Genomic DNA, 11,617 nt, shown 5'->3' with positions numbered 1-11,617 from the left:
AAGGTATGTCTTTTGAAGAAATCTTTGTATGGGTTGAAACAAAGCCCAAGGCAATGGTATCGTCGGTTTGATGAATTTCTTTTGAAGACCGGCTTTGTAAGAAGCGGGTATGATTCTTGTGTGTACATGTTGAAGAGGGGTGAGAAAGTCATTCTCTATCTCCTTTTATATGTGGATGATATCTTGATGGCAAGCTCTAGCAAGGATGAGATTGTGAAGCTCAAAGAAAAGTTAAATGGTGAATTTGAGATGAAAGATCTTGGTCCGGCAAAGAGAGTTCTTGGAATTGATATCTTGAGGAATCGTGACAAAGGTGAACTTTTCTTATCTCAAATTAGTTATTTAAAGAAGGTGGTGGAGCGTTTTAGAATGTCAAACTCTAAAACCGTGAGCACTCCCTTGGGTCACCACACAAAGTTGTCCATAAAACAATGTCCTCAATCCGAGGATGAGAAGAAAGCGATGGAAAGTACTCCCTATGCAAGTGGGGTTGGAAGCATCATGTATGGAATGGTTTGTAGTAGGCCGGACTTAGCTTATGCGGTTAGCATTGTGAGTCGGTTTATGGCAAATCCGGGTATTGTGCATTGGCAAGCTTTGAAGTGGATGTTGAGGTATTTAAACGGATCTTTGAAGTGCGGTTTGAAATACACAAGAGCAGCTCAAGATGAAGATGCTTTGGAGGGGTATGTTGATGCGGACTATGCGGGAAATGTGGACACAAGAAAATCTCTATCGGGTTTTGTGTTTACTCTTTATGGCACGGCTATTAGTTGGAAGGCAAATCAACAATCCGTGGTGGCATTATCTACCACTCAAGCGGAGTATATTGCCCTTGTTGAAGGGGGGAAAGAGGCCATATGGTTGAAAGGGATGATTGGTGAGTTAGGAATTACTCAAGAATGTGTGAAGATACATTGTGATAGCCAAAGTGCCATTCACTTGGCGAATCATCAAGTGTATCATGAGAGGACAAAGCACATTGACATTCGCTTGCACTTTGTTAGAGACATGATTGAATCAAAAGAGATTGTGGTGGAAAAAGTGGCATCGGAAGAGAATCCGGCGGATGTGTTTACCAAGTCATTGCCTAGATCAAGGTTCAAGCATTGCTTGGACTTGATCAAGTTTGTTGAAGAGTAATTCCCTTTTGGAGAGAGCAGCATGGTGGTTGATGGTTAAACTGACATCATCACCAAATTAGAAGTCAAGGTGGAGAATGTTGTTTTGGCTTCAAATTTGTGGTTTTGAGAAACAGAGAAATCGTGACACGATTTCATAAACGTGTCACGATTTTGGCTATGCCGAAAGCATGTTTTGCTGGTGTATAATCGTGGCACGATTTTGGGAAAACGTGACACGATTTTCGGCTTGCTGGGCACGTTTTCAGGATAAGGTTGGTCGTACCTTGGGTCGTACGTATCAAACGTGTCACGATTTGGACAAACGTGACACGATTTTGACAGCTGAAGACTGCTATATAAGTGTTTCTTTGCAGATTTTGAAAGAGAGCTTGAAGAGAGAGAAACTTGGATTACAAAGGAGGTAACTTTAGGGTTAAGTGTCTTTGTAGTGAGGATCTCTTGGGTTGGGAAACATTGTAAACACCTTGGGTAGTGAGATCTCACCATTGGAAGGATCAAAAGCTTCCTTTTGTGTTTTCTCTTAGGATTCATTGTGAGTGTGGGTGACATGAAAATGGGTAGAAATTAGGTCTTGTTCTTTTGTGAGCTTTTAAGCTAATTTCTTGTAACCCATTTGTATCACTTTCATCTTAGTGGATTGGAGGGCTGCTCTCTCCCCCAGAGTAGGTCATATTGGACCGAACTGGGTTACCATCTTGGTGTGTTTGTTCCTTTCTTTCATTGCTTATCTTTATTGCTTTGATTATGCTTGTGGTGTTACTCTACACTTAGATTTAGATCTGTTTTTGTTGTTGTTGCTTGGAGACACTTTATCTATTGATTACCACTTCCTTTGCTCCACACATCTTTGTTATTCATTGGTGTGATTTTGTCCGAATTCACAACAATAACTTATAAGTGTTCCACTACACAAAGTCAGATTGTGGACTGTCTCAGACTAATACTCTCCAAAATCCGCAACGGTGTGATTGTGTAACTCATTGCAATTAACCTTCTAGTTTCCAGGGGAAATAAGACCATGATAATCCGAAGTTCAGTCGAAAGGTAAGTAAAGTATAACCAACATTATTATAGCCAGAATTTAACCTAGGTTCCCCCTAACCATTTAACTTTAACTGAAGTTCACTGTCACTTGAGCTCAATTATTTGGTTTGAAAATAAACAAATTGATTGATTTTAGATGCACCTTAAACCAGTTATACATCGACATCTAATGAGAATTCATTGTTTTGCCACATCGTCAACTCTCATAAATATATTTTTTTAAGTGACAAAATAGTGATTTTTTTTTAATTGAATCCTAAGAAACCTAAGAAACCAAGCATACAAGATGCTAGGAGAAAAGGGTTGTTGAAGAAAGTGAAGGTGAAGTTTAATAGCTGATGTTATTGTTTCTGTTGTTCGTAAGTGACGTTTGAGAAGTTTCTTCAATGGTTTGTAACATAAGAACTTGTCTCTCGGGAGTTAATTCAACTTAGCTTAGTCAAAATTATGTGGTTGCCTCTAACATAACTAATGTAAAATTAGAGTTTATAAGATTGCTTGCTGCGCAAGTAACATAATGATAGAACTTCAAAATTCTGTTTTTATAGTTGGAAGTTAGTTAGAGTAGTTTGTTACTCATTGTGAGAACTTATAGCTTTGTATGAGATGTATAAATACTTGATACATGATAAGAATATCACAACTTTATGTCTGATATATTGAAACTAAAATCCTCTCCCTCTCTATTTTCTTATTCTTCTTCTTCTCTGTTATTCATAACTGAACAAAATCACTGTGTGTGAATGAACTAAGGGAATAGTTCAAATTCTAATAGTCTCTCTACATATATAGATTGTTTCTACAAGATGGATTTTAAATTCTCTGCCAATTTCATTGTTTTGATAATTAACAACCTATTCTGGCATAAAATAGAAATAAGACCATGATAATCCGAAGTTCAGTCGAAAGGTAAGTAAAGTATAACCAACATTATTATAGCCAGAATTTAACCTAGGTTCCCCCTAACCATTTAACTTTAACTGAAGTTCACTGTCACTTGAGCTCAATTATTTGGTTTGAAAATAAACAAATTGATTGATTTTAGATGCACCTTAAACCAGTTATACATCGACATCTAATGAGAATTCATTGTTTTGCCACATCGTCAACTCTCATAAATATATTTTTTTAAGTGACAAAATAGTGATTTTTTTTTAATTGAATCCTAAGAAACCTAAGAAACCAAGCATACAAGACGCTAGGAGAAAAGGGTTGTTGAAGAAAGTGAAGGTGAAGTTTAATAGCTGATGTTATTGTTTCTGTTGTTCGTAAGTGACGTTTGAGAAGTTTCTTCAATGGTTTGTAACATAAGAACTTGTCTCTCGGGAGTTAATTCAACTTAGCTTAGTCAAAATTATGTGGTTGCCTCTAACATAACTAATGTAAAATTAGAGTTTATAAGATTGCTTGCTGCGCAAGTAACATAATGATAGAACTTCAAAATTCTGTTTTTATAGTTGGAAGTTAGTTAGAGTAGTTTGTTACTCATTGTGAGAACTTATAGCTTTGTATGAGATGTATAAATACTTGATACATGATAAGAATATCACAACTTTATGTCTGATATATTGAAACTAAAATCCTCTCCCTCTCTATTTTCTTATTCTTCTTCTTCTCTGTTATTCATAACTGAACAAAATCACTGTGTGTGAATGAACTAAGGGAATAGTTCAAATTCTAATAGTCTCTCTACATATAGAGATTGTTTCTACAAGATGGATTTTAAATTCTCTGCCAATTTCATTGTTTTGATAATTAACAACCTATTCTGGCATAAAATAGTAGCACACGATGTTTATCTTTTACCAATAATATGACAAATATAATAAAAATTCTTATTTTTTTTCAAAAACATCAATAATATAACTTTTTTTTTGTTGAAAGCAATAATATAACATTCTTAAAAGCAAATTTGTGTAAGAGTATAACAAGAATAATGAAAAATCCAACCCAAAAAACCCATGTATTCCCTTTATATACTGTTGTAGATTATAAATACATACTTTTCAATGCAAAGTACTAGTATATTATTTTAACGATAAATGTTAATAATTAGTTGTTAGATCCTTTATCCGAGTTTAAGTCCAGGATCTCCAATTCCTTAACCTTAAGTTCAAAACAACAGTTGAGTTACCCAACGCTCTTATACATAATATACTTATTTTGATTCCTTGAACAATTTCAAAATGACACTTCTTATTAATTTTCAAGTTTTAATATGTTTTTTTTTTATAGAATAAACCAAAGAAAATATTACCCAAGACTAATGGTATCTTACAATTACAAGTCACAGTATATTGCCTATGTCTTTAATTATAGAACTCTCTTTATAAATATCAAGAATTAATCTAAGAATTAACTACTAATATTTGTCAGGTGCGGATCCTCTCCCGTGAACATTTTACCGGTACATCTGCGTCGTTCCTTTCTCTTTTTATGTGTTGAACTACAATGATAAAAACTGGACAAAAACTTCAATGAAGAGGATCTCCTTCCAATATTTGTCGTTAAAAAAAGACACAAAGCACACCCTACCTTGAGAGTGTAAAAAAATGCAACTTATAAATTGATACAAGCCTGCATATAAAATTAATAAAGAACCACCAAAGATAAATTTTTGCATGGCACCTTCCTTAACACTTCTTCAATCTTGGTCATACCCAACCAAAATAGAACAATAACAACGAAGAAGACGAGACAATCTGAATCCAGAGAAGATCAACCGAATGTCATGGAAGAATCTAAATCCTCTTTTAATATAAATTTGTCTATTTTTTCAAGGACTAAAATAGAATGATTTTTTTTTTCTTAGTATATTTGCATAGATGAAAAAGATATTTGCTTAAAGCATTCATTATGAAATCAAATATATACTTTACATCATTTATAAGTCTTTCTCTTCTATGTAAGTTCCCCAAATATTGAGATGAAATACCCAATGATATGAATCCTTACATGAATCATATGAGATGCACAAGTAATGTAAAATTAGAGTTTATAAGATTGCTTGCTGCACAAGTAACATAATGATAGAACTTCATAATTTTGTTTTTACAGTTGGAAGTTAGTTATAGTAGTTTGTTACTCTTTGTGAGAATTTGTAGCTTCATATGAGATGCATAAATACTTGATACATAATAAGAATATCACAAGTTTATGTGTGATATTTTGAATATCACAACTTGTAGCTTTTTAATATAACAAATTTAATAAAAATTCTTATCATTTTCAATAACATCAATAATATAACATTCTTAATAGCAAATTTGTGTAAGGGTATAACAAGAATGATGAAAAATCCAACCAAAAAACCCATGTATTCCCTTTATACACTGTTGTAGATTATAAATTCATACTTTTCAATGCAAAGTAGTATATTTTTTTAACGATGAATGTTAATAATTAGTTGTTAGATCCTTTATCCGAGTTTAAGAAGTCCAAGATCTCTAATTCCTTAACCTTAAATTCAAAACAACAGTTGAGTTACCCAACTCTCTTATACAAAATATACTTATTTTGATTCCCTGAACAATTTCAAAATGACACTTCTTAATAATTTTCATGTTTTAATATGGGTTTCTTTTTTTTTTTTATAGAATAAAGTCAATAAACCAAAGAAATATATTACCCAAGACTAATGATATCTTACAATTACAAGTCACAGTATATTGCCTATGTCTTTAATTATAGAACTCTCTTTCTAAATCTCAAGAATTAATCTAACAACTAACTACTAATATTTGTCGAATGTGAATCATCTTCCGTGAACATTTCACTGGAGGAGGTCCAGTGTACATCTGCGTCGTTCCTTTCTTTTTTTATGTGTTGAACTACAATGATAAAAACTGGACAAAAAATTTAGTGAAGAGGATCTCCTTCCCATATTTGTCATTAAAAAAAGACACAAAACACACCATACGTTGAGAGTGTAAAAAATTACAACTTATAAATTGAGCAATACAAGTCTGCATATAAAATTAATAAAGAACCACCAAAGATAAATTTTTGCATAGATGAAAAAGATATTTGCTTAAAACATTCATTTGTTTCAAGGACTAAAATAGAATGATTTTTTTTTCTAAGTATATTTGCATAGATGAAAAAGATATAATTTGCTTAAAACATTAATTATGAAATCAAATATATACTTTACATCATTTATAAAAGTCTTTCTCTTCTATTTAGAAATCATATTTTATTTGACATCTTGTCTATGATATATGACAAAAGAATAATGTAGTTGCCCAAATATTGAGATGAAATACCCAATGATATGACTCCTTACATGAATCATATCGTTGGAAATTCCATCCAAACATTTGGGAAACGTCATTATTTATTTGTCATATCTCGTAGACAAGAGATTAAATAAGACATAATTTCTATATAATAGAGAGACTTTTATAAAATATGTAAAGTATTTTGTGACTACAATCTTACAAAAGAAGGCATGGATTGGTTAAAACTTAGACGAAGTATTTGACACCGATCTTACACAACATGGTTCGGAGCAAGACATACCACTTAGCTCTAAACGTACACTATTTCTTTCAACTATAAAGTGTTCAAAAGTGAGAAAGCTTTATTGAATTTGAAACTGCAATTGACAATATACTCACAAAATAAAGATAATCACAAAATAAAAATAAAGAATGAGTTATATGTTCATGTACCAGCTACCAACTTGGTTTATTCAAGGTAAACTGAAAAAAAAAATCTCAAAAAGAAAAGGTAAATTGAAAAATAGAATGAGGTATGTTCATGTACCAACTACCAACTTAGTATAGGTGATGCTATCCAATCCGATAAAAGCAGATTGAACTAGATTAGTTCATTATATTTTTACTTACGCAATTATATATTTAGAGTCAAATAACGATTAAAATCTAAATAAAATTAACATGTCATGAGCTATGTCAGGTTGAACTACCTCTCGGAAACCAGATAAAAAAAATTAACATATATTAGGTTTGTTGAGATAGGTAAATTGATAAAAGTTGAAAAAGAATGAGTTATCTACCAACCTGATTCATTCAAGGTAAATTGAAAAGGGAATTTACAAGAGTTGTTTTGTTTTTTACTAAGATGTAACTTAGGATCCCTACGTATATACATCGCTTATTTACTTAATTTTTTATGTTAATGTCTAATAAGCAATCATTCTTTTTAATACAACAACTTTTTAAAAAAATTAGTAAATGGATCCCACTAATAACTCTACGTTATTACATTTTAACAATAATTAATTTGTTTGCACCATATTTTTTTCAATAATTTAACAATTATAAAAGAAAATTGCTAATTTTCATGAATTGTATTTTATTTAAAATGTTGAGAAATATATTTTTATTTTGACAGGATGATGACAAATAGATAAAAATAAAATGTTAAAAAAATAATTAATTTTGCTGAGTATCACAAACAAAAAGTTCTCGATTAATTTTTTTAGAGAAAAGTTTTCAATTATGTTCCATAAGGTATGTTGAAGTTGTTGATGAACTCTCCTATCACAAAGTTATGTTCTTTTGTGGAGGTATTAAGTAAGACTTAAATGAGGGCCACTATGTATGTCACTTGTTGAGACCCTCTTCTCTTGTAAATGAGCATGATGCTCATTGTAGCTATTTGATTTATCCCCACAATTGCCTCCTTCAAAATACTTAACTATGATTGTATGAGATTTTTTTTATCTTCTTCCGAGCTGAATCTTACTCTTAGTTGTTTAGGACTTGTCTTTTACTTTTTCTCCTTCATTGAGTAATATTGTCCAACCCCACTTGTGCTTAAAATGGAGATCCTCTCGTGTCATGTGAGATATTGTTTCTTGTTCTTTTTTCATAAGATTGTTCATCATTGGTATCCAATGGAAATCCATGATCAATGGCGAGGTTTAGTTCAGGTGACTGAAACATGAGAAGTTGATATGACAATGGGGTTGGGTAACTTAACTAATTTGAACTAAGAGATTAAATGAGTTGATGAGTTAAAAATCGAGAATTCAAGTCCTGACAAAGAGAAGAAAAAAAGAAGAAAACAATTAACATACTAATATTTGTCATTGAAAAAATAAATATATCCACCATTTAGGATATTTTGTTGGTTTCGGAAAAATAAGAGTTTTGTAAATTTGGATGATTTTGTAAAATTGGATTATTGGAAAATTGATAAGATTTAATACATGTAATATTGTAAAATAAAAAAGGTTAGATTTGATATCTTTTAATAAACAAAAAGATACCAACGACATTTACCCTAGTTTTTTTTTTTTTTGTGATAATTTAAATAATCACCAGCAATATGGTCCAACGGTAGGAATTTTAGCATTGAATCTGTGCATTGAATAAAGTATGCAATAAAACACATATTTATGCAAGAGAAATATAATTCTTATAGAAGTCTTACATCTTAATAGCAATTTCTTTTATTTCTATTCGAAAGCGAATATCTAATAAACTCTACGTGTTGTATTGGTTGAGATAGTTTCAAGTTTTCGGAGTGGTGTAGGCTTCTCTTTATGACATCACAATTTTGTAATGTGTGGTTAGTTCATCTATCTAAGAACAAGACAACCTCAACATAATAAAGCTGCTCTTCTTTACTGGTTATTTAGATAAATCACATAAGGATATTATGTGTGTTTTTGTTTTGGTTTGAATAGGATAATAAGTTAAAAAAAAAAAACCTCGCATGATCCAATACTAATATTTTTTGTTACATGAGATAACGAAAAATCGAACGAACAGAAAAAAGGACTGTAAATAACCGGAAGAGTCACCAGTCTACTATTAGGTCATGTTTCAAGTTTGGCGATGTAATCAGCACACATTACTTTCCTTGAGAGTATGATACAAATGAAAAGTGTGATCCTTATTTTTGGTCACCACTGTCTCAATACCATAATGATGCGTCGATACATCGACATGATATACTAGGTGGATAATATGCAAAGAGCCAGTGTAACACATAATACTCCTAACACCTTCCTCCGAAGAAATTTGAATCCATACATCAAAGTCATGATTTCGGCGTGTAAACTATTACCAATATTTCCATGGAAGCTGATTCCTAGATTCAAATTTCGGCGTGTAAACTATTACCAATATTTCCATGATTTTGGGTTGTTTTTTGACAAAAACAAAATGATGTTCATTCATTCAAATCGAGAGATTACATCATTCAACACCGCTAAAAAAATAAAGGATGAATCTGCAAACAAACTTACAGCATCCAAGTTAATAGCATATAACGACATAATGCCTACAGAAATATATGATAAAATTAAAGTGACCGGAATATCTATGGCCTCCGGATCTGCAACGTTAACGACCAAATCTTTGATTGAACAATCGATCTTTCAATATGAATCAAATGAACAGGGCCGGCCTTGAGGGGGTGCAAACAGCTCAACCGAGCTGGGCCTCCCCCAAGGATGGGCCTCAAAAAAAAAAATTATACCCAGTAGTATACTATCAAGTAGTATACTATCCTGCAATAAAAGGGGTGCAAACAGCGCATGACTTTTGATTGTTTTGTGCAGGTTTAATTTTCCTCTTGCTTTTGGTGTTAGGTGGGGATTCCTCATGTATACGGTAGTTATTTTCACCTATGGGTGTACCGCATATATACGGCACATTGTATTTATCTTTTAAAAAATATAAATAGAGCATTGCTCTTTTAAAAAAAATACGTTTTGATTTTATCACTGGCCTCTTTTCATTCCCAGAGCCGAGCCTCCGAATTCTCAGGGACGGCCCTGCAAATGAACAACGCAAGAAGACGAGAAATCAAACAACGCCGCACAAAACGACGAACATCAATGATTTTTTTACATCTAGGGATGTTTGTGGGCTTTGTTTGTCCTCTCTGGTTTTGAGTGAATCAGTTGTCCAAATCGATAAAAAAATAAGTGGATCGGTTTGAGTTTTTTTTTTTGGCAACACAATCGTAGAAAAATATATAAAAAGAAAAAAATATATATACATCAAATGTTACACCTTCCATTTCAAAAGTTATAGATAACTATGACTATTTCTATACAAAACAATTAAAAGGAAACTTGTTTTCATATGCTTTTATAAGATGTGAACATGATAAGAAGCCAATCACAATCAGATTAAGAAATTCTCCGTTGAGAGGATGATGACTTGGGTACATCAGAAAACGTGCATACAACTAAGTATGCATATAACTTAAGAAAATACTCCCATTTTTTTTATTATGGAAAACAACTTTTACCAGTTTAGGGAAAGACCCAAATGGTTGTTGTCTATTAGTGGTCGAACTGTTGAATTGAATTTTTCTTAAATTATATGATCCTAACGCACGTAACACGTTTCTTGAAATAGTAAAATGTACAAAGATACAATGCAACGAAGAAAGAAAAAGTGTCAATTGGGATAGAGAGAACAACAACATTTTCGATGCTCAAATCTTCGATCTCACTATGCTTAAAGATGGCCGTCACCAAATTGCTCACAGAACAAGAATCGGTTTTGTAGAAACTTTTGAGAACTGACAAAATATACTTCTCAATCTTCTCTACAAACATGATGTCGAATTGCTCGTCGAATTTAATGCAAAACGTTTTATTGAAAAGATCTTTCCACCGTTTTACCAACAGCAGCCGCTTCCGACGATGTGAGAGAAGAAACTATATTGATCAGAGTATCTTCTGGTAGATCTTTGAACTTGTCGGCGCCGGCCATCTCCGGCGAGCGACGATTGTTCATTCCTTCTTCCCCTTTCAAAATAACATATGGATTGGTTTGAGTTGGATTCACATGTTTTTAAGATAAAATTCAAATATGGATTGGTTTGTGTTGGATTCACATGTTTCTAAGATAAAATCCAAATCAATAAACAATGAATTGGTTTTGCGGTGGGATTGATTGGATACACTAAAGTCAAATGCACAAAAGTATTTGAGAATTTTGTCATATATATATTTTTTGTTGTTGAAAAAGGTCAAAGTCATAATATTATTATTTTTTGACAAAAAAGTCATAATATTATTATTATTAGTTTTTTGAGAGAAAAACATCATCATCATCATCATCATCATCATCATTATTATTAAAAAAAGACACCAAAGGGTTCTCTTGACTACTCCCTTCGGTCACATTTATAAGCAACTTTTGCTTTTTTAGGTTCATTAAATAAGTAATGTATCTAGAATATAATATAGTCTAGATACATTACTTATTTAATGAATCTAAAAAAGTAAAAGTTGCTTATAAATGTGACCAGAGAGAGTACATCTTAATTATATTGATGTTCATTATTCATTACGGTTGAACTGATATGCAAAGCAAATTATATCCTCAGAGGAGAAAACACATATATAAATTTGTAGCGATAAATATTTGACAGAATACTAATAAAAATGTCTTTTACTTTACCCATTTCTACAAAAAGAAGAAAATACAAAA

The sequence above is a fragment of the Medicago sativa genome, chromosome 6 (genome assembly GCF_051527215.1).
Source record: "Medicago sativa cultivar Bolivia chromosome 6, Bolivia_mono, whole genome shotgun sequence".
Taxonomy (NCBI): Eukaryota; Viridiplantae; Streptophyta; class Magnoliopsida; order Fabales; family Fabaceae; genus Medicago; species Medicago sativa.
The sequence above is the reverse complement of the archived record's forward strand: the minus strand, read 5'-3'. Positions refer to the sequence as shown.